Source organism: Phyllobates terribilis, unplaced genomic scaffold, assembly GCF_046119375.1.
Source record: "Phyllobates terribilis strain yellow unplaced genomic scaffold, ASM4611937v1 Scaffold_693__1_contigs__length_808095, whole genome shotgun sequence".
NCBI lineage: Eukaryota > Metazoa > Chordata > Amphibia > Anura > Dendrobatidae > Phyllobates > Phyllobates terribilis.
This window is the reverse complement of record NW_027363453.1, coordinates 560,844-585,633: the sequence shown is the minus strand read 5'-3', so window position 1 is coordinate 585,633 and position 24,790 is coordinate 560,844. Positions and strand designations below refer to the sequence as shown.

Below are 24,790 nucleotides of genomic sequence, written 5' to 3'. Positions count from 1 at the left end.
GCAATGCTATCTTTCTAGCTCTCCCTTTTTACTTCCTTTTGGATAAACAGACATATTAGGCAAGCATTTTGGAGCTTTCACCTAAATAACTACAGGTGGTGAGATAAGCTGCACAATATAATTGACCTTTCAGTATATTGTTGCACACACACCATCTATTTAGCAAATGCCCTTGTTGTCAACAGCAGCCTTTTAAACTCACCTGAGCTAACAGGTATGTGCGCTGGTTACTCTGCTGCGCTTAAAATTTCTTTTTTGGTTTGCTACAATGCCTTTTCTGAAACGTTGTCTCCTTCTGCTGGAACACTGACTTCTTTCATTTAATGCCTGCAGACTATAAAAGAGAACCCAACCCAAAAAGTTTGGTTGATTAGTCTGTGGCATTCTGTTAAACTGTTGCTTATGGCGGTCTCTGTGAGCTTCTCAGCGACATTCAGCCAGCCAGGTATCCTGCCTGCAGTAGATGGAATGTGGCAATGGAACGCTGGCTGCGCGTGTCATAATAGGCTCTGAGCCTTTATATACCTGTGCACAGCAGCAGCCACCTTCAGTCTGCTGCTGGACAGCCAGCAGCAGCAGCAGCAGGAGAGGTATGTAATCAGGAGCCCTCCTGCTAAGGGTAGACAGCTGCTCGTTCCACCCCACCCCCCGCCTTAATTGGTTCTCCTCCCTTCCAACGGTGTTGAGGCGGGTGGGAACAGCAGGGGGTGAAGGTGCTGTGTTTAAAGAGGTGGAGTTATGCAGATCTAAAACGCGTGGATTGCAGCAGCAGCAAGCCGAAAAGTGCAGGCATGTAAGGGATCTAGAGGTTGACAACATGTCTTCTTAACGGGAGTCCAGGAGCTCATCTCCACAAATGGACTTTTCAGGATCCTTGGGTGGCTCCGTAGTTTGAAACCAATTCTGGTTATCGCTTCTCGGCCTTTTGGCTAAGATCAAGTGTAGTATCTGTTCTTATCACTTTAATATCTGATACGTCCCCTATCTGGGGACCATATATTAAATGGATTTTTAGAACAGGGAGATGGAAAAAGAGCTTGCTCTGTCCACTCCACGCATTGACCTGGTATTGCAGTATCTCCAGGACCGGTGCACCCCTTCTTTAATGCAGTTTCTAAAATCAGAAAGAATTGAATTCAATGTTTTTTGTTCATTTTGCTTGTTTGTCGGATTTTGGGATGGACTCTTTGGCTTTGCTTTTCTTCTCCTCATTGGATTTTTCATGTTCAAAGTTGCAGAAGCCAGATTACAAGCTCATTTTGGTTCAACTTCAGCAACTGTGCATTGCATTGCCATGTAATGTGATGCAATGCTATCTTTCTAGCTCTCCCTTTTTACTTCTTTTTGGATAAACAGACATATTAGGCAAGCATTTTGGAGCTTTCACCTAAATAACTACAGGTGGTGAGATAAGCTGCACAATATAATTGACCTTTCAGTATATTGTTGCACACACACCATCTATTTAGCAAATGCCCTTGTTATCAACAGCAGCCTTTTAAACTCACCTGAGCTAACAGGTATGTGCGCTGGTTACTCTGCTGCGCTTAAAATTTCTTTTTTGGTTTGCTACAATGCCTTTTCTGAAACGTTGTCTCCTTCTGCTGGAACACTGACTTCTTTCATTTAATGCCTGCAGACTATAAAAGAGAACCCAACCCAAAAAGTTTGGTTGATTAGTCTGTGGCATTCTGTTAAACTGTTGCTTATGGGGGTCTCTGTGAGCTTCTCAGCGACATTCAGCCAGCCAGGTATCCTGCCTGCAGTAGATGGAATGTGGCAATGGAACGCTGGCTGGGCGTGTCATAATAGGCTCTGAGCCTTTATATACCTGTGCACAGCAGCAGCCACCTTCAGTCTGCTGCTGGACAGCCAGCAGCAGCAGCAGCAGGAGAGGTATGTAATCAGGAGCCCTCCTGCTAAGGGTAGACAGCTGCTCGTTCCACCCCACCCCCCGCCTTAATTGGTTCTCCTCCCTTCCAACAGTGTTGAGGCGGGTGGGAACAGCAGGGGGTGAAGGTGCTGTGTTTAAAGAGGTGGAGTTATGCAGATCTAAAACGCGTGGATTGCAGCAGCAGCAAGCCGAAAAGTGCAGGCATGTAAGGGATCTAGAGGTTGACAACATGTCTTCTTAACGGGAGTCCAGGAGCTCATCTCCACAAATGGACTTTTCAGGATCCTTGGGTGGCTCCGTAGTTTGAAACCAATTCTGGTTATCGCTTCTCGGCCTTTTGGCTAAGATCAAGTGTAGTATCTGTTCTTATCAGTTTAATATCTGATACGTCCCCTATCTGGGGACCATATATTAAATGGATTTTTAGAACAGGGAGATGGAAAAAGAGCTTGCTCTGTCCACTCCACGCATTGACCTGGTATTGCAGTATCTCCAGGACCGGTGCACCCCTTCTTTAATGCAGTTTCTAAAATCAGAAAGAATTGAATTCAATGTTTTTTGTTCATTTTGCTTGTTTGTCGGATTTTGGGATGGACTCTTTGGCTTTGCTTTTCTTCTCCTCATTGGATTTTTCATGTTCAAAGTTGCAGAAGCCAGATTACAAGCTCATTTTGGTTCAACTTCAGCAACTGTGCATTGCATTGCCATGTAATGTGATGCAATGCTATCTTTCTAGCTCTCCCTTTTTACTTCCTTTTGGATAAACAGACATATTAGGCAAGCATTTTGGAGCTTTCACCTAAATAACTACAGGTGGTGAGATAAGCTGCACAATATAATTGACCTTTCAGTATATTGTTGCACACACACCATCTATTTAGCAAATGCCCTTGTTATCAACAGCAGCCTTTTAAACTCACCTGAGCTAACAGGTATGTGCGCTGGTTACTCTGCTGCGCTTAAAATTTCTTTTTTGGTTTGCTACAATGCCTTTTCTGAAACGTTGTCTCCTTCTGCTGGAACACTGACTTCTTTCATTTAATGCCTGCAGACTATAAAAGAGAACCCAACCCAAAAAGTTTGGTTGATTAGTCTGTGGCATTCTGTTAAACTGTTGCTTATGGCGGTCTCTGTGAGCTTCTCAGCGACATTCAGCCAGCCAGGTATCCTGCCTGCAGTAGATGGAATGTGGCAATGGAACGCTGGCTGCGCGTGTCATAATAGGCTCTGAGCCTTTATATACCTGTGCACAGCAGCAGCCACCTTCAGTCTGCTGCTGGACAGCCAGCAGCAGCAGCAGCAGGAGAGGTATGTAATCAGGAGCCCTCCTGCTAAGGGTAGACAGCTGCTCGTTCCACCCCACCCCCCGCCTTAATTGGTTCTCCTCCCTTCCAACGGTGTTGAGGCGGGTGGGAACAGCAGGGGGTGAAGGTGCTGTGTTTAAAGAGGTGGAGTTATGCAGATCTAAAACGCGTGGATTGGAGCAGCAGCAAGCCGAAAAGTGCAGGCATGTAAGGGATCTAGAGGTTGACAACATGTCTTCTTAACGGGAGTCCAGGAGCTCATCTCCACAAATGGACTTTTCAGGATCCTTGGGTGGCTCCGTAGTTTGAAACCAATTCTGGTTATCGCTTCTCGGCCTTTTGGCTAAGATCAAGTGTAGTATCTGTTCTTATCAGTTTAATATCTGATACGTCCCCTATCTGGGGACCATATATTAAATGGATTTTTAGAACAGGGAGATGGAAAAAGAGCTTGCTCTGTCCACTCCACGCATTGACCTGGTATTGCAGTATCTCCAGGACCGGTGCACCCCTTCTTTAATGCAGTTTCTAAAATCAGAAAGAATTGAATTCAATGTTTTTTGTTCATTTTGCTTGTTTGTCGGATTTTGGGATGGACTCTTTGGCTTTGCTTTTCTTCTCCTCATTGGATTTTTCATGTTCAAAGTTGCAGAAGCCAGATTACAAGCTCATTTTGGTTCAACTTCAGCAACTGTGCATTGCATTGCCATGTAATGTGATGCAATGCTATCTTTCTAGCTCTCCCTTTTTACTTCCTTTTGGATAAACAGACATATTAGGCAAGCATTTTGGAGCTTTCACCTAAATAACTACAGGTGGTGAGATAAGCTGCACAATATAATTGACCTTTCAGTATATTGTTGCACACACACCATCTATTTAGCAAATGCCCTTGTTGTCAACAGCAGCCTTTTAAACTCACCTGAGCTAACAGGTATGTGCGCTGGTTACTCTGCTGCGCTTAAAATTTCTTTTTTGGTTTGCTACAATGCCTTTTCTGAAACGTTGTCTCCTTCTGCTGGAACACTGACTTCTTTCATTTAATGCCTGCAGACTATAAAAGAGAACCCAACCCAAAAAGTTTGGTTGATTAGTCTGTGGCATTCTGTTAAACTGTTGCTTATGGCGGTCTCTGTGAGCTTCTCAGCGACATTCAGCCAGCCAGGTATCCTGCCTGCAGTAGATGGAATGTGGCAATGGAACGCTGGCTGCGCGTGTCATAATAGGCTCTGAGCCTTTATATACCTGTGCACAGCAGCAGCCACCTTCAGTCTGCTGCTGGACAGCCAGCAGCAGCAGCAGCAGGAGAGGTATGTAATCAGGAGCCCTCCTGCTAAGGGTAGACAGCTGCTCGTTCCACCCCACCCCCCGCCTTAATTGGTTCTCCTCCCTTCCAACGGTGTTGAGGCGGGTGGGAACAGCAGGGGGTGAAGGTGCTGTGTTTAAAGAGGTGGAGTTATGCAGATCTAAAACGCGTGGATTGCAGCAGCAGCAAGCCGAAAAGTGCAGGCATGTAAGGGATCTAGAGGTTGACAACATGTCTTCTTAACGGGAGTCCAGGAGCTCATCTCCACAAATGGACTTTTCAGGATCCTTGGGTGGCTCCGTAGTTTGAAACCAATTCTGGTTATCGCTTCTCGGCCTTTTGGCTAAGATCAAGTGTAGTATCTGTTCTTATCAGTTTAATATCTGATACGTCCCCTATCTGGGGACCATATATTAAATGGATTTTTAGAACAGGGAGATGGAAAAAGAGCTTGCTCTGTCCACTCCACGCATTGACCTGGTATTGCAGTATCTCCAGGACCGGTGCACCCCTTCTTTAATGCAGTTTCTAAAATCAGAAAGAATTGAATTCAATGTTTTTTGTTCATTTTGCTTGTTTGTCGGATTTTGGGATGGACTCTTTGGCTTTGCTTTTCTTCTCCTCATTGGATTTTTCATGTTCAAAGTTGCAGAAGCCAGATTACAAGCTCATTTTGGTTCAACTTCAGCAACTGTGCATTGCATTGCCATGTAATGTGATGCAATGCTATCTTTCTAGCTCTCCCTTTTTACTTCCTTTTGGATAAACAGACATATTAGGCAAGCATTTTGGAGCTTTCACCTAAATAACTACAGGTGGTGAGATAAGCTGCACAATATAATTGACCTTTCAGTATATTGTTGCACACACACCATCTATTTAGCAAATGCCCTTGTTATCAACAGCAGCCTTTTAAACTCACCTGAGCTAACAGGTATGTGCGCTGGTTACTCTGCTGCGCTTAAAATTTCTTTTTTGGTTTGCTACAATGCCTTTTCTGAAACGTTGTCTCCTTCTGCTGGAACACTGACTTCTTTCATTTAATGCCTGCAGACTATAAAAGAGAACCCAACCCAAAAAGTTTGGTTGATTAGTCTGTGGCATTCTGTTAAACTGTTGCTTATGGGGGTCTCTGTGAGCTTCTCAGCGACATTCAGCCAGCCAGGTATCCTGCCTGCAGTAGATGGAATGTGGCAATGGAACGCTGGCTGGGCGTGTCATAATAGGCTCTGAGCCTTTATATACCTGTGCACAGCAGCAGCCACCTTCAGTCTGCTGCTGGACAGCCAGCAGCAGCAGCAGCAGGAGAGGTATGTAATCAGGAGCCCTCCTGCTAAGGGTAGACAGCTGCTCGTTCCACCCCACCCCCCGCCTTAATTGGTTCTCCTCCCTTCCAACAGTGTTGAGGCGGGTGGGAACAGCAGGGGGTGAAGGTGCTGTGTTTAAAGAGGTGGAGTTATGCAGATCTAAAACGCGTGGATTGCAGCAGCAGCAAGCCGAAAAGTGCAGGCATGTAAGGGATCTAGAGGTTGACAACATGTCTTCTTAACGGGAGTCCAGGAGCTCATCTCCACAAATGGACTTTTCAGGATCCTTGGGTGGCTCCGTAGTTTGAAACCAATTCTGGTTATCGCTTCTCGGCCTTTTGGCTAAGATCAAGTGTAGTATCTGTTCTTATCAGTTTAATATCTGATACGTCCCCTATCTGGGGACCATATATTAAATGGATTTTTAGAACAGGGAGATGGAAAAAGAGCTTGCTCTGTCCACTCCACGCATTGACCTGGTATTGCAGTATCTCCAGGACCGGTGCACCCCTTCTTTAATGCAGTTTCTAAAATCAGAAAGAATTGAATTCAATGTTTTTTGTTCATTTTGCTTGTTTGTCGGATTTTGGGATGGACTCTTTGGCTTTGCTTTTCTTCTCCTCATTGGATTTTTCATGTTCAAAGTTGCAGAAGCCAGATTACAAGCTCATTTTGGTTCAACTTCAGCAACTGTGCATTGCATTGCCATGTAATGTGATGCAATGCTATCTTTCTAGCTCTCCCTTTTTACTTCCTTTTGGATAAACAGACATATTAGGCAAGCATTTTGGAGCTTTCACCTAAATAACTACAGGTGGTGAGATAAGCTGCACAATATAATTGACCTTTCAGTATATTGTTGCACACACACCATCTATTTAGCAAATGCCCTTGTTATCAACAGCAGCCTTTTAAACTCACCTGAGCTAACAGGTATGTGCGCTGGTTACTCTGCTGCGCTTAAAATTTCTTTTTTGGTTTGCTACAATGCCTTTTCTGAAACGTTGTCTCCTTCTGCTGGAACACTGACTTCTTTCATTTAATGCCTGCAGACTATAAAAGAGAACCCAACCCAAAAAGTTTGGTTGATTAGTCTGTGGCATTCTGTTAAACTGTTGCTTATGGCGGTCTCTGTGAGCTTCTCAGCGACATTCAGCCAGCCAGGTATCCTGCCTGCAGTAGATGGAATGTGGCAATGGAACGCTGGCTGCGCGTGTCATAATAGGCTCTGAGCCTTTATATACCTGTGCACAGCAGCAGCCACCTTCAGTCTGCTGCTGGACAGCCAGCAGCAGCAGCAGCAGGAGAGGTATGTAATCAGGAGCCCTCCTGCTAAGGGTAGACAGCTGCTCGTTCCACCCCACCCCCCGCCTTAATTGGTTCTCCTCCCTTCCAACGGTGTTGAGGCGGGTGGGAACAGCAGGGGGTGAAGGTGCTGTGTTTAAAGAGGTGGAGTTATGCAGATCTAAAACGCGTGGATTGCAGCAGCAGCAAGCCGAAAAGTGCAGGCATGTAAGGGATCTAGAGGTTGACAACATGTCTTCTTAACGGGAGTCCAGGAGCTCATCTCCACAAATGGACTTTTCAGGATCCTTGGGTGGCTCCGTAGTTTGAAACCAATTCTGGTTATCGCTTCTCGGCCTTTTGGCTAAGATCAAGTGTAGTATCTGTTCTTATCAGTTTAATATCTGATACGTCCCCTATCTGGGGACCATATATTAAATGGATTTTTAGAACAGGGAGATGGAAAAAGAGCTTGCTCTGTCCACTCCACGCATTGACCTGGTATTGCAGTATCTCCAGGACCGGTGCACCCCTTCTTTAATGCAGTTTCTAAAATCAGAAAGAATTGAATTCAATGTTTTTTGTTCATTTTGCTTGTTTGTCGGATTTTGGGATGGACTCTTTGGCTTTGCTTTTCTTCTCCTCATTGGATTTTTCATGTTCAAAGTTGCAGAAGCCAGATTACAAGCTCATTTTGGTTCAACTTCAGCAACTGTGCATTGCATTGCCATGTAATGTGATGCAATGCTATCTTTCTAGCTCTCCCTTTTTACTTCCTTTTGGATAAACAGACATATTAGGCAAGCATTTTGGAGCTTTCACCTAAATAACTACAGGTGGTGAGATAAGCTGCACAATATAATTGACCTTTCAGTATATTGTTGCACACACACCATCTATTTAGCAAATGCCCTTGTTATCAACAGCAGCCTTTTAAACTCACCTGAGCTAACAGGTATGTGCGCTGGTTACTCTGCTGCGCTTAAAATTTCTTTTTTGGTTTGCTACAATGCCTTTTCTGAAACGTTGTCTCCTTCTGCTGGAACACTGACTTCTTTCATTTAATGCCTGCAGACTATAAAAGAGAACCCAACCCAAAAAGTTTGGTTGATTAGTCTGTGGCATTCTGTTAAACTGTTGCTTATGGCGGTCTCTGTGAGCTTCTCAGCGACATTCAGCCAGCCAGGTATCCTGCCTGCAGTAGATGGAATGTGGCAATGGAACGCTGGCTGCGCGTGTCATAATAGGCTCTGAGCCTTTATATACCTGTGCACAGCAGCAGCCACCTTCAGTCTGCTGCTGGACAGCCAGCAGCAGCAGCAGCAGGAGAGGTATGTAATCAGGAGCCCTCCTGCTAAGGGTAGACAGCTGCTCGTTCCACCCCACCCCCCGCCTTAATTGGTTCTCCTCCCTTCCAACGGTGTTGAGGCGGGTGGGAACAGCAGGGGGTGAAGGTGCTGTGTTTAAAGAGGTGGAGTTATGCAGATCTAAAACGCGTGGATTGCAGCAGCAGCAAGCCGAAAAGTGCAGGCATGTAAGGGATCTAGAGGTTGACAACATGTCTTCTTAACGGGAGTCCAGGAGCTCATCTCCACAAATGGACTTTTCAGGATCCTTGGGTGGCTCCGTAGTTTGAAACCAATTCTGGTTATCGCTTCTCGGCCTTTTGGCTAAGATCAAGTGTAGTATCTGTTCTTATCAGTTTAATATCTGATACGTCCCCTATCTGGGGACCATATATTAAATGGATTTTTAGAACAGGGAGATGGAAAAAGAGCTTGCTCTGTCCACTCCACGCATTGACCTGGTATTGCAGTATCTCCAGGACCGGTGCACCCCTTCTTTAATGCAGTTTCTAAAATCAGAAAGAATTGAATTCAATGTTTTTTGTTCATTTTGCTTGTTTGTCGGATTTTGGGATGGACTCTTTGGCTTTGCTTTTCTTCTCCTCATTGGATTGTTCATGTTCAAAGTTGCAGAAGCCAGATTACAAGCTCATTTTGGTTCAACTTCAGCAACTGTGCATTGCATTGCCATGTAATGTGATGCAATGCTATCTTTCTAGCTCTCCCTTTTTACTTCCTTTTGGATAAACAGACAGATTAGGCAAGCATTTTGGAGCTTTCACCTAAATAACTACAGGTGGTGAGATAAGCTGCACAATATAATTGACCTTTCAGTATATTGTTGCACACACACCATCTATTTAGCAAATGCCCTTGTTATCAACAGCAGCCTTTTAAACTCACCTGAGCTAACAGGTATGTGCGCTGGTTACTCTGCTGCGCTTAAAATTTCTTTTTTGGTTTGCTACAATGCCTTTTCTGAAACGTTGTCTCCTTCTGCTGGAACACTGACTTCTTTCATTTAATGCCTGCAGACTATAAAAGAGAACCCAACCCAAAAAGTTTGGTTGATTAGTCTGTGGCATTCTGTTAAACTGTTGCTTATGGCGGTCTCTGTGAGCTTCTCAGCGACATTCAGCCAGCCAGGTATCCTGCCTGCAGTAGATGGAATGTGGCAATGGAACGCTGGCTGCGCGTGTCATAATAGGCTCTGAGCCTTTATATACCTGTGCACAGCAGCAGCCACCTTCAGTCTGCTGCTGGACAGCCAGCAGCAGCAGCAGCAGGAGAGGTATGTAATCAGGAGCCCTCCTGCTAAGGGTAGACAGCTGCTCGTTCCACCCCACCCCCCGCCTTAATTGGTTCTCCTCCCTTCCAACGGTGTTGAGGCGGGTGGGAACAGCAGGGGGTGAAGGTGCTGTGTTTAAAGAGGTGGAGTTATGCAGATCTAAAACCCGTGGATTGCAGCAGCAGCAAGCCGAAAAGTGCAGGCATGTAAGGGATCTAGAGGTTGACAACATGTCTTCTTAACGGGAGTCCAGGAGCTCATCTCCACAAATGGACTTTTCAGGATCCTTGGGTGGCTCCGTAGTTTGAAACCAATTCTGGTTATCGCTTCTCGGCCTTTTGGCTAAGATCAAGTGTAGTATCTGTTCTTATCAGTTTAATATCTGATACGTCCCCTATCTGGGGACCATATATTAAATGGATTTTTAGAACAGGGAGATGGAAAAAGAGCTTGCTCTGTCCACTCCACGCATTGACCTGGTATTGCAGTATCTCCAGGACCGGTGCACCCCTTCTTTAATGCAGTTTCTAAAATCAGAAAGAATTGAATTCAATGTTTTTTGTTCATTTTGCTTGTTTGTCGGATTTTGGGATGGACTCTTTGGCTTTGCTTTTCTTCTCCTCATTGGATTTTTCATGTTCAAAGTTGCAGAAGCCAGATTACAAGCTCATTTTGGTTCAACTTCAGCAACTGTGCATTGCATTGCCATGTAATGTGATGCAATGCTATCTTTCTAGCTCTCCCTTTTTACTTCCTTTTGGATAAATAGACATATTAGGCAAGCATTTTGGAGCTTTCACCTAAATAACTACAGGTGGTGAGATAAGCTGCACAATATAATTGACCTTTCAGTATATTGTTGCACACACACCATCTATTTAGCAAATGCCCTTGTTATCAACAGCAGCCTTTTAAACTCACCTGAGCTAACAGGTATGTGCGCTGGTTACTCTGCTGCGCTTAAAATTTCTTTTTTGGTTTGCTACAATGCCTTTTCTGAAACGTTGTCTCCTTCTGCTGGAACACTGACTTCTTTCATTTAATGCCTGCAGACTATAAAAGAGAACCCAACCCAAAAAGTTTGGTTGATTAGTCTGTGGCATTCTGTTAAACTGTTGCTTATGGCGGTCTCTGTGAGCTTCTCAGCGACATTCAGCCAGCCAGGTATCCTGCCTGCAGTAGATGGAATGTGGCAATGGAACGCTGGCTGCGCGTGTCATAATAGGCTCTGAGCCTTTATATACCTGTGCACAGCAGCAGCCACCTTCAGTCTGCTGCTGGACAGCCAGCAGCAGCAGCAGCAGGAGAGGTATGTAATCAGGAGCCCTCCTGCTAAGGGTAGACAGCTGCTCGTTCCACCCCACCCCCCGCCTTAATTGGTTCTCCTCCCTTCCAACGGTGTTGAGGCGGGTGGGAACAGCAGGGGGTGAAGGTGCTGTGTTTAAAGAGGTGGAGTTATGCAGATCTAAAACGCGTGGATTGCAGCAGCAGCAAGCCGAAAAGTGCAGGCATGTAAGGGATCTAGAGGTTGACAACATGTCTTCTTAACGGGAGTCCAGGAGCTCATCTCCACAAATGGACTTTTCAGGATCCTTGGGTGGCTCCGTAGTTTGAAACCAATTCTGGTTATCGCTTCTCGGCCTTTTGGCTAAGATCAAGTGTAGTATCTGTTCTTATCAGTTTAATATCTGATACGTCCCCTATCTGGGGACCATATATTAAATGGATTTTTAGAACAGGGAGATGGAAAAAGAGCTTGCTCTGTCCACTCCACGCATTGACCTGGTATTGCAGTATCTCCAGGACCGGTGCACCCCTTCTTTAATGCAGTTTCTAAAATCAGAAAGAATTGAATTCAATGTTTTTTGTTCATTTTGCTTGTTTGTCGGATTTTGGGATGGACTCTTTGGCTTTGCTTTTCTTCTCCTCATTGGATTTTTCATGTTCAAAGTTGCAGAAGCCAGATTACAAGCTCATTTTGGTTCAACTTCAGCAACTGTGCATTGCATTGCCATGTAATGTGATGCAATGCTATCTTTCTAGCTCTCCCTTTTTACTTCCTTTTGGATAAACAGACATATTAGGCAAGCATTTTGGAGCTTTCACCTAAATAACTACAGGTGGTGAGATAAGCTGCACAATATAATTGACCTTTCAGTATATTGTTGCACACACACCATCTATTTAGCAAATGCCCTTGTTATCAACAGCAGCCTTTTAAACTCACCTGAGCTAACAGGTATGTGCGCTGGTTACTCTGCTGCGCTTAAAATTTCTTTTTTGGTTTGCTACAATGCCTTTTCTGAAACGTTGTCTCCTTCTGCTGGAACACTGACTTCTTTCATTTAATGCCTGCAGACTATAAAAGAGAACCCAACCCAAAAAGTTTGGTTGATTAGTCTGTGGCATTCTGTTAAACTGTTGCTTATGGCGGTCTCTGTGAGCTTCTCAGCGACATTCAGCCAGCCAGGTATCCTGCCTGCAGTAGATGGAATGTGGCAATGGAACGCTGGCTGCGCGTGTCATAATAGGCTCTGAGCCTTTATATACCTGTGCACAGCAGCAGCCACCTTCAGTCTGCTGCTGGACAGCCAGCAGCAGCAGCAGCAGGAGAGGTATGTAATCAGGAGCCCTCCTGCTATGGGTAGACAGCTGCTCGTTCCACCCCACCCCCCGCCTTAATTGGTTCTCCTCCCTTCCAACGGTGTTGAGGCGGGTGGGAACAGCAGGGGGTGAAGGTGCTGTGTTTAAAGAGGTGGAGTTATGCAGATCTAAAACGCGTGGATTGCAGCAGCAGCAAGCCGAAAAGTGCAGGCATGTAAGGGATCTAGAGGTTGACAACATGTCTTCTTAACGGGAGTCCAGGAGCTCATCTCCACAAATGGACTTTTCAGGATCCTTGGGTGGCTCCGTAGTTTGAAACCAATTCTGGTTATCGCTTCTCGGCCTTTTGGCTAAGATCAAGTGTAGTATCTGTTCTTATCAGTTTAATATCTGATACGTCCCCTATCTGGGGACCATATATTAAATGGATTTTTAGAACAGGGAGATGGAAAAAGAGCTTGCTCTGTCCACTCCACGCATTGACCTGGTATTGCAGTATCTCCAGGACCGGTGCACCCCTTCTTTAATGCAGTTTCTAAAATCAGAAAGAATTGAATTCAATGTTTTTTGTTCATTTTGCTTGTTTGTCGGATTTTGGGATGGACTCTTTGGCTTTGCTTTTCTTCTCCTCATTGGATTTTTCATGTTCAAAGTTGCAGAAGCCAGATTACAAGCTCATTTTGGTTCAACTTCAGCAACTGTGCATTGCATTGCCATGTAATGTGATGCAATGCTATCTTTCTAGCTCTCCCTTTTTACTTCCTTTTGGATAAACAGACATATTAGGCAAGCATTTTGGAGCTTTCACCTAAATAACTACAGGTGGTGAGATAAGCTGCACAATATAATTGACCTTTCAGTATATTGTTGCACACACACCATCTATTTAGCAAATGCCCTTGTTATCAACAGCAGCCTTTTAAACTCACCTGAGCTAACAGGTATGTGCGCTGGTTACTCTGCTGCGCTTAAAATTTCTTTTTTGGTTTGCTACAATGCCTTTTCTGAAACGTTGTCTCCTTCTGCTGGAACACTGACTTCTTTCATTTAATGCCTGCAGACTATAAAAGAGAACCCAACCCAAAAAGTTTGGTTGATTAGTCTGTGGCATTCTGTTAAACTGTTGCTTATGGCGGTCTCTGTGAGCTTCTCAGCGACATTCAGCCAGCCAGGTATCCTGCCTGCAGTAGATGGAATGTGGCAATGGAACGCTGGCTGCGCGTGTCATAATAGGCTCTGAGCCTTTATATACCTGTGCACAGCAGCAGCCACCTTCAGTCTGCTGCTGGACAGCCAGCAGCAGCAGCAGCAGGAGAGGTATGTAATCAGGAGCCCTCCTGCTAAGGGTAGACAGCTGCTCGTTCCACCCCACCCCCCGCCTTAATTGGTTCTCCTCCCTTCCAACGGTGTTGAGGCGGGTGGGAACAGCAGGGGGTGAAGGTGCTGTGTTTAAAGAGGTGGAGTTATGCAGATCTAAAACGCGTGGATTGCAGCAGCAGCAAGCCGAAAAGTGCAGGCATGTAAGGGATCTAGAGGTTGACAACATGTCTTCTTAACGGGAGTCCAGGAGCTCATCTCCACAAATGGACTTTTCAGGATCCTTGGGTGGCTCCGTAGTTTGAAACCAATTCTTGTTATCGCTTCTCGGCCTTTTGGCTAAGATCAAGTGTAGTATCTGTTCTTATCAGTTTAATATCTGATACGTCCCCTATCTGGGGACCATATATTAAATGGATTTTTAGAACAGGGAGATGGAAAAAGAGCTTGCTCTGTCCACTCCACGCATTGACCTGGTATTGCAGTATCTCCAGGACCGGTGCACCCCTTCTTTAATGCAGTTTCTAAAATCAGAAAGAATTGAATTCAATGTTTTTTGTTCATTTTGCTTGTTTGTCGGATTTTGGGATGGACTCTTTGGCTTTGCTTTTCTTCTCCTCATTGGATTTTTCATGTTCAAAGTTGCAGAAGCTAGATTACAAGCTCATTTTGGTTCAACTTCAGCAACTGTGCATTGCATTGCCATGTAATGTGATGCAATGCTATCTTTCTAGCTCTCCCTTTTTACTTCCTTTTGGATAAACAGACATATTAGGCAAGCATTTTGGAGCTTTCACCTAAATAACTACAGGTGGTGAGATAAGCTGCACAATATAATTGACCTTTCAGTATATTGTTGCACACACACCATCTATTTAGCAAATGCCCTTGTTATCAACAGCAGCCTTTTAAACTCACCTGAGCTAACAGGTATGTGCGCTGGTTACTCTGCTGCGCTTAAAATTTCTTTTTTGGTTTGCTACAATGCCTTTTCTGAAACGTTGTCTCCTTCTGCTGGAACACTGACTTCTTTCATTTAATGCCTGCAGACTATAAAAGAGAACCCAACCCAAAAAGTTTGGTTGATTAGTCTGTGGCATTCTGTTAAACTGTTGCTTATGGCGGTCTCTGTGAGCTTCTCAGCGACATTCAGCCAGCCAGGTATCCTGCCTGCAGTAGATGGAATGTGGCAATGGAACGCTGGCTGCGCGTGTCATAATAGGCTCTGAGCCTTTATATACCTGTGCACAGCAGCAGCCACCTTCAGTCTGCTGCTGGACAGCCAGTAGCAGCAGCAGCAGGAGAGGTATGTAATCAGGAGCCCTCCTGCTAAGGGTAGACAGCTGCTCGTTCCACCCCACCCCCCGCCTTAATTGGTTCTCCTCCCTTCCAACGGTGTTGAGGCGGGTGGGAACAGCAGGGGGTGAAGGTGCTGTGTTTAAAGAGGTGGAGTTATGCAGATCTAAAACGCGTGGATTGCAGCAGCAGCAAGCCGAAAAGTGCAGGCATGTAAGGGATCTAGAGGTTGACAACATGTCTTCTTAACGGGAGTCCAGGAGCTCATCTCCACAAATGGACTTTTCAGGATCCTTGGGTGGCTCCGTAGTTTGAAACCAATTCTGGTTATCGCTTCTCGGCCTTTTGGCTAAGATCAAGTGTAGTATCTGTTCTTATCAGTTTAATATCTGATACGTCCCCTATCTGGGGACCATATATTAAATGGATTTTTAGAACAGGGAGATGGAAAAAGAGCTTGCTCTGTCCACTCCACGCATTGACCTGGTATTGCAGTATCTCCAGGACCGGTGCACCCCTTCTTTAATGCAGTTTCTAAAATCAGAAAGAATTGAATTCAATGTTTTTTGTTCATTTTGCTTGTTTGTCGGATTTTGGGATGGACTCTTTGGCTTTGCTTTTCTTCTCCTCATTGGATTTTTCATGTTCAAAGTTGCAGAAGCCAGATTACAAGCTCATTTTGGTTCAACTTCAGCAACTGTGCATTGCATTGCCATGTAATGTGATGCAATGCTATCTTTCTAGCTCTCCCTTTTTACTTCCTTTTGGATAAACAGACATATTAGGCAAGCATTTTGGAGCTTTCACCTAAATAACTACAGGTGGTGAGATAAGCTGCACAATATAATTGACCTTTCAGTATATTGTTGCACACACACCATCTATTTAGCAAATGCCCTTGTTATCAACAGCAGCCTTTTAAACTCACCTGAGCTAACAGGTATGTGCGCTGGTTACTCTGCTGCGCTTAAAATTTCTTTTTTGGTTTGCTACAATGCCTTTTCTGAAACGTTGTCTCCTTCTGCTGGAACACTGACTTCTTTCATTTAATGCCTGCAGACTATAAAAGAGAACCCAACCCAAAAAGTTTGGTTGATTAGTCTGTGGCATTCTGTTAAACTGTTGCTTATGGCGGTCTCTGTGAGCTTCTCAGCGACATTCAGCCAGCCAGGTATCCTGCCTGCAGTAGATGGAATGTGGCAATGGAACGCTGGCTGCGCGTGTCATAATAGGCTCTGAGCCTTTATATACCTGTGCACAGCAGCAGCCACCTTCAGTCTGCTGCTGGACAGCCAGCAGCAGCAGCAGCAGGAGAGGTATGTAATCAGGAGCCCTCCTGCTAAGGGTAGACAGCTGCTCGTTCCACCCCACCCCCCGCCTTAATTGGTTCTCCTCCCTTCCAACGGTGTTGAGGCGGGTGGGAACAGCAGGGGGTGAAGGTGCTGTGTTTAAAGAGGTGGAGTTATGCAGATCTAAAACGCGTGGATTGCAGCAGCAGCAAGCCGAAAAGTGCAGGCATGTAAGGGATCTAGAGGTTGACAACATGTCTTCTTAACGGGAGTCCAGGAGCTCATCTCCACAAATGGACTTTTCAGGATCCTTGGGTGGCTCCGTAGTTTGAAACCAATTCTGGTTATCGCTTCTCGGCCTTTTGGCTGCGATCGTATGACTGTACCTTGATTGGTGCGAGTCTCCTGGAGGAATCCGGACCCTTTTGTGGAGGATTTTCTGCTTTTTCCTGTGGTATTCCATACCGACAGAATCCAAGATGTCTTTTGTGAAGAACACCATCCGTTTGTCCGTGGATCCATCTGACCAGAACAAGAACAACGTGGTTTTCATTGTCCAAGACATCGTTGAAGGCAAAGCTGGAGCAAGACGTTCTGGGATCTTCAGTGTCAACGAATTTTCACGTCAAGGTAATTATGACGTTACCTTTATGGACCAGGATGTTTGCCTTAATGTCTTTGAATGGCTCCGTGGTCACTCTAGTGACCCCTGCTTGGAAGGAGTTAGATGGGAACCTTTGTTTGGTCTGCAAGAAAAGGAGGTGACTGTGACTGTCTATAACCCTTTTACAGACCCTGAGCTGCTGGAGTGCTTCCTCTCTCGCTACTGTGAATATGTGCGGAAGGGAGTGAAGCAAGTCAATTGTCTAGGAATCTTTAACTGTCAGTATAAATTCTGTGTGAAATTGAAAAGGGATCCTGACAGTGTGGGGGGCTTTAGACACCCTCCATCAAATTTTTCCGTTGCAGGCCATAGAGGTTTCCTCTTTTACCCAGGCCAGCCCATGTTTTGCCGTAGATGCTTTTCTTTCGGACATACCATGGTAACATGCCTTAAAGGGCAGTGTTGCCGAAATTGCAGAAAGGAGGGGCATATGGCCAACCAGTGTCCAGAGGCCAAGTCCTGTGATGTCTGTGGGAGTAGTGATCACATGTATAAGGACTGTCCTATGAGTGCACCTAGACGTTCTGATAAAGAACAGAAGGAGGAGGAGCTGGAGAGGAGGCAGATGGCAAGCGCACTGAAAGTGCTGGAAAGATTGGAGAGGGAGGAGAGAGAGGGAAGGAGGCGGGAAACTGGTAGAGCCTCTCCCTCTACGGCGCCAGAGGAGGTGTCCCTGAGACCATGTTCTTCTTCTGCTGAAGAAATGAGGAAGAAGCGGAGGGAAGAAAAGGAGTTCTGGAGGGAAGTGGCAAAGGTGGAGAAAAAGGCAGTGTCTGCGAGAATATCTAGGAAAGTGGTGGAAGCAGAGCTGCCTGAGATGATGACTTTTGGAGAGGCAATGGACGCAACAGGATGTGAAGTGCAAATCTCGGAACCCGACAGTCCTGAACACCCTTCGGGTCCTGAAAACACTGAAGATTTTTCTTCGGAGGATGATAGGGGTGCAAAGAAGAGTCGTAGGGAGGATGGTGGGGGCAGTGATGATGCAGATTGTAGTGAGCCTCAGAGGAAGATCAGAACTGCCAGAATGAGGAGTGTGGCTGGTGAAGCCAGCGGGTCGGAAACCAGCTGTTCTGTTCTGATGGCGGAGGAGGATAGTGGTGGTGCTGGATAGTGTCACCATATAATATTGTAAATGTTTTTTCTTTTTGTCCTCTTGTGAGCTTTGGTTTAGGCCAAAGGCTATTTCTTTGTGTAATTGGTGAAGGAGTAGAAGTATTATGGGATTTACCATAGTGTCCCAAAACGTAAGAGTGTTTAAAAGTAAAGTAAGAAGAGCTGCTATTTTTGAGTTTTTAGCTATGCAAAATGCATCTATTTTTTGTTTACAAGAATGTGGGGTAGTGGATGGTGTGAAAGGGGATGAATGGTCTTATGGAGCGTCTGTGTGGTCGGGGAGTGCATGTAATAAGAATGATGGTGTGGGTATTTTGGTTAAAGGAAGGGAGGTTGTTTTGAGTGATTATTTGGTTATTGAGGTGGGGAGATGTATCCTTGCTAATTTTGTATACAAGAATGTAAAGTTTTGTGTTATTAATGTTTATGCGCCAGTTGAAAAAAATGAGCGCAAAAATTTATTTGAAAAAATTAAGCTTTTTGTTCCAGGAAGAATACCTGTGGTAATTGTGGGTGATATGAACTGTGATGTGGGGAGAGTGAATGTGGATGTGTCTGGGAAAGCATTATTGGAGTTAGTGAATGATTTTGGGTTGTGTGATATGCAGCGCGTGTGTAACATGAATCCTTTGTTGAACACTTTCTTTTCTGAGAGTGGTAGGGTACAATCCAGATTGGATTATTGTTTTATTTCTAAAAATATGGTTTCTGTTAATTATAGGCAGGAAAACGTTCTTTTTTCAGATCATGTGTGTATGTTGTGTGAGTTGGATATAAAAGTTGATGGAGTGTTTGGGAGAGGATTGTGGAAGTTAAATGTTAAACTGTTAGAGAATGAAGATGTGAGAAAGGAGTATGAAAGGCGGTATGAAGAATGGTGTAAGCATAAAAATGAGTTTGGGAATGTTTGTGAGTGGTGGGACTGGGTGAAGAAACAAACAAAAATGTTCTTTAAAAATTTAGGATACAAGTATGCAGCAATTAAAAGAGAGAGTTTTGTTAAACTGAACGCGCGGTTGAGCGTTTTGTATAAGTTAAGGGAAGGAGGAGTTGAGGTGGAGGAGGATATTTTAGAGGTAAAAAAGGAGATTAGTGAGTTTTTGTTGGAGAGAGGGAGAAGCATAGTGTTTAGGGCAAAGATTGATAAGATGGAGCAGGATGAGAAATGTTCTCGGTTTTTCTTTAAAAAAGTTTTTGGAAAGAAACAGAGTATGAGCGTGGTGTATGGAGCAGATGGAAGTGAGGTGAGTGGAGAGGATATGTGTGAAGAGGTGGCTAAGTTTTATGAGGATCTGTATGCAGTGAAACAGAGGGATGAATGTTTGGAGAATGATGTTTTGAGTGTGTTAGAGAGTAAGTTGAGTGAAGCAGAAAGAGAGAGAGTGATGGGTGAGGTGACTGGTGATGAGGTATGGAAGGTTATGTGTAGTATGGCTTTGAATAAGACGCCGGGGGAGGATGGCCTCCCAGTAGAATTTTATCGTGTGATGTGGGGTGTGATTGGTAAGGACTTTGTGGATGTATGTAAGTATATGTGGGGAAACATGGAGGTGACTGAGAGTATGCGTGCAGGTATGGTTGTGTTAATTCCTAAGAAAGGGGATTTGAAAAGTCTGAGGAATTGGAGGCCAATAACGTTACTTAATTGTGATTATAAAATCTATGCAAAACTTATGGCTAATAGGATGCGTGATGTGATAGAGAGTGTGATTGGGGATGAGCAGTGTTGTGCGGTACCTGGGAGGCGGATTCATGAGTGTGTGTGTATGTTAAGAGATTGTCTATGGGATTGCATGGGTCGTAAGAAGAGTGTATTTTTGTTAAGTTTGGATTTTGAAAAGGCTTATGATAGGTTGTCGCATGGTTTTTTGTTCAGAGTGTTGTTAAAAATGGGTTTTCCGGCTGATTTTGTTGGGCGAGTGAGAAGTTTGTATGCGGGTGTTTATAGCTGTGTTTTAATGAATGGGTATGTGGGTAGGAAAGTGAATGTGTTTTCGGGTGTGCGACAGGGGTGTCCTTTGTCCCCTGTAGCATTTATTTGTGCAATTGAGCCATTGTTGTGTATGCTGAGGAAAGATAAGGTAATTCGTGGTGTGCAAGTGCCGGGAGGTGGAGGAAAAGAATGGAAGGTGAGTGGTTATATGGATGACGTGTGTGTATTATGTGATTCTGAATGTTCGGTGAGGCGGGTGAAGTTGTTAGTGTCTATTTTTTGTGGTGCATCTGCGTTTAAAGTGAATTGGGAAAAGAGTGAGTGTAAGGGTTTTGGAGGCGGAAGTTTAAGTAGGGATGTAGGTGTGAATGTAGTGAATGGACCTATTAAAGTTTTGGGTGTGAAGTTTTCAGAGAGTTTGGATGGGAAAGAAAGTTGGGATGATGCGAAAGGAAAAGTTGAGCAGAAGTTGAATTTTTGGAAATTGAGGAGTTTATCCTTTTTTGGGAAGATTTTAATTGTTAAGAGTGTGGTGTTGCCAATATTTTTATATATTGCGGTAGTATTTCCACCAGGATATATGTGTATGAGAAGCTTGAATAGAATTTTATTTGTTTTTTTGTGGAACTCGAAAATGGAGAGAGCTAGGAGAGAAATTTTGGTTAAAAGAGTGGAAAAAGGTGGTTTGGGTTTTCCGAATTTGGACGTGTTTTTTGGTGTGAATATCGTTGTGTTTGTTTTGAAAGTGATTAGGGCGGATGGAAAGTTTTCATCTATGTGTAGGTATTTATTTGGAGCGTATTTGTTTCGTTTAAAGTGGCAAGAAAGGGATTTGCGATGTCCGATTGCTTTTGAGGTGCCTGTATGGTATGTGTGGGTTTATAAGTTTTTGGTGAGGTATGAACTGTGTGATGCAGATGTGAGATTGCTGGAGAATAAGAAGGCTGTGTATAGGATGATTGAATGTAGAGAGGTAGAATGTGGAATAAATATGGTTAGGGGTGGTGATGTGCAGAAGGTTTGGAAGAAAGTGCGGATGAGTGGTATGACCAACAAACAGAGTGAAGTTGTGTGGCAGTCTTTACATGGAGTATTACCTGTGAGAGAGTTTCAGAGGAATAGAGGTTTGGTGAGGAGTGAAATGTGTCCAAGAAATGGCTGTGGTGGAAGGGAAAGTGTGTTGCATGTTTTTTGGAATTGCCAGTATGCTAGAGATGTGATTGGGAGAATGGGGCCTTTGTGTAAAGAATTGTGTGGTGTGAATTTGTTGTCTTTTGAGTTGTTTATGTTTGGTTTGGGAATATGTGATGGGACGAAGGAAAGAGTCTTGTGGTTGATGCTTGCATGTATAAAGGAAGTGTTATGGGATGTGAGGAATGTGTATGTGTTTAAAAGGAAGGAAATTGCTGTAAAGGATAGTGTGAAGGTGATTTTGGGGAAGATGTATGTGTGTTTCCTATGGGACAAAAAGAGGAGAGGGGAAGTGGATGCGGAGGGAATATGGAAAGTTAAAAAGTGGAGATATATTGTTAGTACCTCTTGATTTTTGTTATTGTTGTTTTGAAATATGAAATAAATATTTCCGATGATGATGGGGACAGCAAATTGCGTATTGGATTTGACGCAGCTGTTTTGATGGAATTTTCCTTTGTCTGGTTTCCATAGACTGTGGAATTTCCTCGTCTGAGGAAAAAAAAAAAAAAAAAAAAAAAATCTGTTCTTATCAGTTTAATATCTGATACGTCCCCTATCTGGGGACCATATATTAAATGGATTTTTAGAACAGGGAGATGGAAAAAGAGCTTGCTCTGTCCACTCCACGCATTGACCTGGTATTGCAGTATCTCCAGGACCGGTGCACCCCTTCTTTAATGCAGTTTCTAAAATCAGAAAGAATTGAATTCAATGTTTTTTGTTCATTTTGCTTGTTTGTCGGATTTTGGGATGGACTCTTTGGCTTTGCTTTTCTTCTCCTCATTGGATTTTTCATGTTCAAAGTTGCAGAAGCCAGATTACAAGCTCATTTTGGTTCATCTTCAGCAACTGTGCATTGCATTGCCATGTAATGTGATGCAATGCTATCTTTCTAGCTCTCCCTTTTTACTTCCTTTTGGATAAACAGACATATTAGGCAAGCATTTTGGAGCTTTCACCTAAATAACTACAGGTGGTGAGATAAGCTGCACAATATAATTGACCTTTCAGTATATTGTTGCACACACACCATCTATTTAGCAAATGCCCTTGTTATCAACAGCAGCCTTTTAAACTCACCTGAGCTAACAGGTATGTGCGCTGGTTACTCTGCTGCGCTTAAAATTTCTTTTTTGGTTTGCTACAATGCCTTTTCTGAAACGTTGTCTCCTTCTGCTGGAACACTGACTTCTTTCATTTAATGCCTGCAGACTATAAAAGAGAACCCAACCCAAAAAGTTTGGTTGATTAGTCTGTGGCATTCTGTTAAACTGTTGCTTATGGCGGTCTCTGTGAGCTTCTCAGCGACATTCAGCCAGCCAGGTATCCTGCCTGCAGTAGATGGAATGTGGCAATGGAACGCTGGCTGCGCGTGTCATAATAGGCTCTGAGCCTTTATATACCTGTGCACAGCAGCAGCCACCTTCAGTCTGCTGCTGGACAGCCAGCAGCAGCAGCAGCAGGAGAGGTATGTAATCAGGAGCCCTCCTGCTAAGGGTAGACAGCTGCTCGTTCCACCCCACCCCCCGCCTTAATTGGTTCTCCTCCCTTCCAACGGTGTTGAGGCGGGTGGGAACAGCAGGGGGTGAAGGTGCTGTGTTTAAAGAGGTGGAGTTATGCAGATCTAAAACGCGTGGATTGCAGCAGCAGCAAGCCGAAAAGTGCAGGCATGTAAGGGATCTAGAGGTTGACAACATGTCTTCTTAACGGGAGTCCAGGAGCTCATCTCCACAAATGGACTTTTCAGGATCCTTGGGTGGCTCCGTAGTTTGAAACCAATTCTGGTTATCGCTTCTCGGCCTTTTGGCTAAGATCAAGTGTAGTATCTGTTCTTATCAGTTTAATATCTGATACGTCCCCTATCTGGGGACCATATATTAAATGGATTTTTAGAACAGGGAGATGGAAAAAGAGCTTGCTCTGTCCACTCCACGCATTGACCTGGTATTGCAGTATCTCCAGGACCGGTGCACCCCTTCTTTAATGCAGTTTCTAAAATCAGAAAGAATTGAATTCAATGTTTTTTGTTCATTTTGCTTGTTTGTCGGATTTTGGGATGGACTCTTTGGCTTTGCTTTTCTTCTCCTCATTGGATTTTTCATGTTCAAAGTTGCAGAAGCCAGATTACAAGCTCATTTTGGTTCAACTTCAGCAACTGTGCATTGCATTGCCATGTAATGTGATGCAATGCTATCTTTCTAGCTCTCCCTTTTTACTTCCTTTTGGATAAACAGACATATTAGGCAAGCATTTTGGAGCTTTCACCTAAATAACTACAGGTGGTGAGATAAGCTGCACAATATAATTGACCTTTCAGTATATTGTTGCACACACACCATCTATTTAGCAAATGCCCTTGTTATCAACAGCAGCCTTTTAAACTCACCTGAGCTAACAGGTATGTGCGCTGGTTACTCTGCTGCGCTTAAAATTTCTTTTTTGGTTTGCTACAATGCCTTTTCTGAAACGTTGTCTCCTTCTGCTGGAACACTGACTTCTTTCATTTAATGCCTGCAGACTATAAAAGAGAACCCAACCCAAAAAGTTTGGTTGATTAGTCTGTGGCATTCTGTTAAACTGTTGCTTATGGCGGTCTCTGTGAGCTTCTCAGCGACATTCAACCAGCCAGGTATCCTGCCTGCAGTAGATGGAATGTGGCAATGGAACGCTGGCTGCGCGTGTCATAATAGGCTCTGAGCCTTTATATACCTGTGCACAGCAGCAGCCACCTTCAGTCTGCTGCTGGACAGCCAGCAGCAGCAGCAGCAGGAGAGGTATGTAATCAGGAGCCCTCCTGCTAAGGGTAGACAGCTGCTCGTTCCACCCCACCCCCCGCCTTAATTGGTTCTCCTCCCTTCCAACGGTGTTGAGGCGGGTGGGAACAGCAGGGGGTGAAGGTGCTGTGTTTAAAGAGGTGGAGTTATGCAGATCTAAAACGCGTGGATTGCAGCAGCAGCAAGCCGAAAAGTGCAGGCATGTAAGGGATCTAGAGGTTGACAACATGTCTTCTTAACGGGAGTCCAGGAGCTCATCTCCACAAATGGACTTTTCAGGATCCTTGGGTGGCTCCGTAGTTTGAAACCAATTCTGGTTATCGCTTCTCGGCCTTTTGGCTAAGATCAAGTGTAGTATCTGTTCTTATCAGTTTAATATCTGATACGCCCCCTATCTGGGGACCATATATTAAATGGATTTTTAGAACAGGGAGATGGAAAAAGAGCTTGCTCTGTCCACTCCACGCATTGACCTGGTATTGCAGTATCTCCAGGACCGGTGCACCCCTTCTTTAATGCAGTTTCTAAAATCAGAAAGAATTGAATTCAATGTTTTTTGTTCATTTTGCTTGTTTGTCGGATTTTGGGATGGACTCTTTGGCTTTGCTTTTCTTCTCCTCATTGGATTTTTCATGTTCAAAGTTGCAGAAGCCAGATTACAAGCTCATTTTGGTTCAACTTCAGCAACTGTGCATTGCATTGCCATGTAATGTGATGCAATGCTATCTTTCTAGCTCTCCCTTTTTACTTCCTTTTGGATAAACAGACATATTAGGCAAGCATTTTGGAGCTTTCACCTAAATAACTACAGGTGGTGAGATAAGCTGCACAATATAATTGACCTTTCAGTATATTGTTGCACACACACCATCTA

At 44.3% G+C, this 24,790-nt stretch overlaps 15 non-coding genes across 15 annotated transcripts; all 15 read left to right on the top strand.

Moving 5' to 3' along the window:
- The first annotated feature begins 909 nt into the window (after nt 1-909).
- LOC141236311 (U2 spliceosomal RNA) lies at nt 910-1,100 on the top strand. The gene has a single exon (XR_012302000.1). It is a non-coding gene; the product is annotated as a U2 spliceosomal RNA (small nuclear RNA).
- A 1,115-nt stretch (nt 1,101-2,215) lies between these two features.
- Nucleotides 2,216-2,406, top strand: LOC141236106 (U2 spliceosomal RNA). The gene has a single exon (XR_012301800.1). It is a non-coding gene; the product is annotated as a U2 spliceosomal RNA (small nuclear RNA).
- A 1,115-nt stretch (nt 2,407-3,521) lies between these two features.
- Nucleotides 3,522-3,712, top strand: LOC141236105 (U2 spliceosomal RNA). The gene has a single exon (XR_012301799.1). It is a non-coding gene; the product is annotated as a U2 spliceosomal RNA (small nuclear RNA).
- A 1,115-nt stretch (nt 3,713-4,827) lies between these two features.
- LOC141236102 (U2 spliceosomal RNA) lies at nt 4,828-5,018 on the top strand. The gene has a single exon (XR_012301797.1). It is a non-coding gene; the product is annotated as a U2 spliceosomal RNA (small nuclear RNA).
- Nucleotides 5,019-6,133: 1,115 nt separating this feature from the next.
- Nucleotides 6,134-6,324, top strand: LOC141236101 (U2 spliceosomal RNA). The gene has a single exon (XR_012301796.1). It is a non-coding gene; the product is annotated as a U2 spliceosomal RNA (small nuclear RNA).
- Nucleotides 6,325-7,439: 1,115 nt separating this feature from the next.
- On the top strand, nt 7,440-7,630 carry LOC141236100 (U2 spliceosomal RNA). Its single transcript, XR_012301795.1, has one exon. It is a non-coding gene; the product is annotated as a U2 spliceosomal RNA (small nuclear RNA).
- Nucleotides 7,631-8,745: 1,115 nt separating this feature from the next.
- Nucleotides 8,746-8,936, top strand: LOC141236099 (U2 spliceosomal RNA). The gene has a single exon (XR_012301794.1). It is a non-coding gene; the product is annotated as a U2 spliceosomal RNA (small nuclear RNA).
- Nucleotides 8,937-10,051: 1,115 nt separating this feature from the next.
- On the top strand, nt 10,052-10,242 carry LOC141236098 (U2 spliceosomal RNA). The gene has a single exon (XR_012301793.1). It is a non-coding gene; the product is annotated as a U2 spliceosomal RNA (small nuclear RNA).
- Nucleotides 10,243-11,357: 1,115 nt separating this feature from the next.
- Nucleotides 11,358-11,548, top strand: LOC141236096 (U2 spliceosomal RNA). Its single transcript, XR_012301791.1, has one exon. It is a non-coding gene; the product is annotated as a U2 spliceosomal RNA (small nuclear RNA).
- A 1,115-nt stretch (nt 11,549-12,663) lies between these two features.
- Nucleotides 12,664-12,854, top strand: LOC141236095 (U2 spliceosomal RNA). Its single transcript, XR_012301790.1, has one exon. It is a non-coding gene; the product is annotated as a U2 spliceosomal RNA (small nuclear RNA).
- Nucleotides 12,855-13,969: 1,115 nt separating this feature from the next.
- Nucleotides 13,970-14,160, top strand: LOC141236094 (U2 spliceosomal RNA). The gene has a single exon (XR_012301789.1). It is a non-coding gene; the product is annotated as a U2 spliceosomal RNA (small nuclear RNA).
- Nucleotides 14,161-15,275: 1,115 nt separating this feature from the next.
- Nucleotides 15,276-15,466, top strand: LOC141236093 (U2 spliceosomal RNA). The gene has a single exon (XR_012301788.1). It is a non-coding gene; the product is annotated as a U2 spliceosomal RNA (small nuclear RNA).
- A 6,155-nt stretch (nt 15,467-21,621) lies between these two features.
- On the top strand, nt 21,622-21,814 carry LOC141236360 (U2 spliceosomal RNA). Its single transcript, XR_012302035.1, has one exon. It is a non-coding gene; the product is annotated as a U2 spliceosomal RNA (small nuclear RNA).
- A 1,115-nt stretch (nt 21,815-22,929) lies between these two features.
- Nucleotides 22,930-23,120, top strand: LOC141236092 (U2 spliceosomal RNA). Its single transcript, XR_012301787.1, has one exon. It is a non-coding gene; the product is annotated as a U2 spliceosomal RNA (small nuclear RNA).
- A 1,115-nt stretch (nt 23,121-24,235) lies between these two features.
- Nucleotides 24,236-24,426, top strand: LOC141236287 (U2 spliceosomal RNA). The gene has a single exon (XR_012301978.1). It is a non-coding gene; the product is annotated as a U2 spliceosomal RNA (small nuclear RNA).
- Nucleotides 24,427-24,790: the final 364 nt, after the last annotated feature.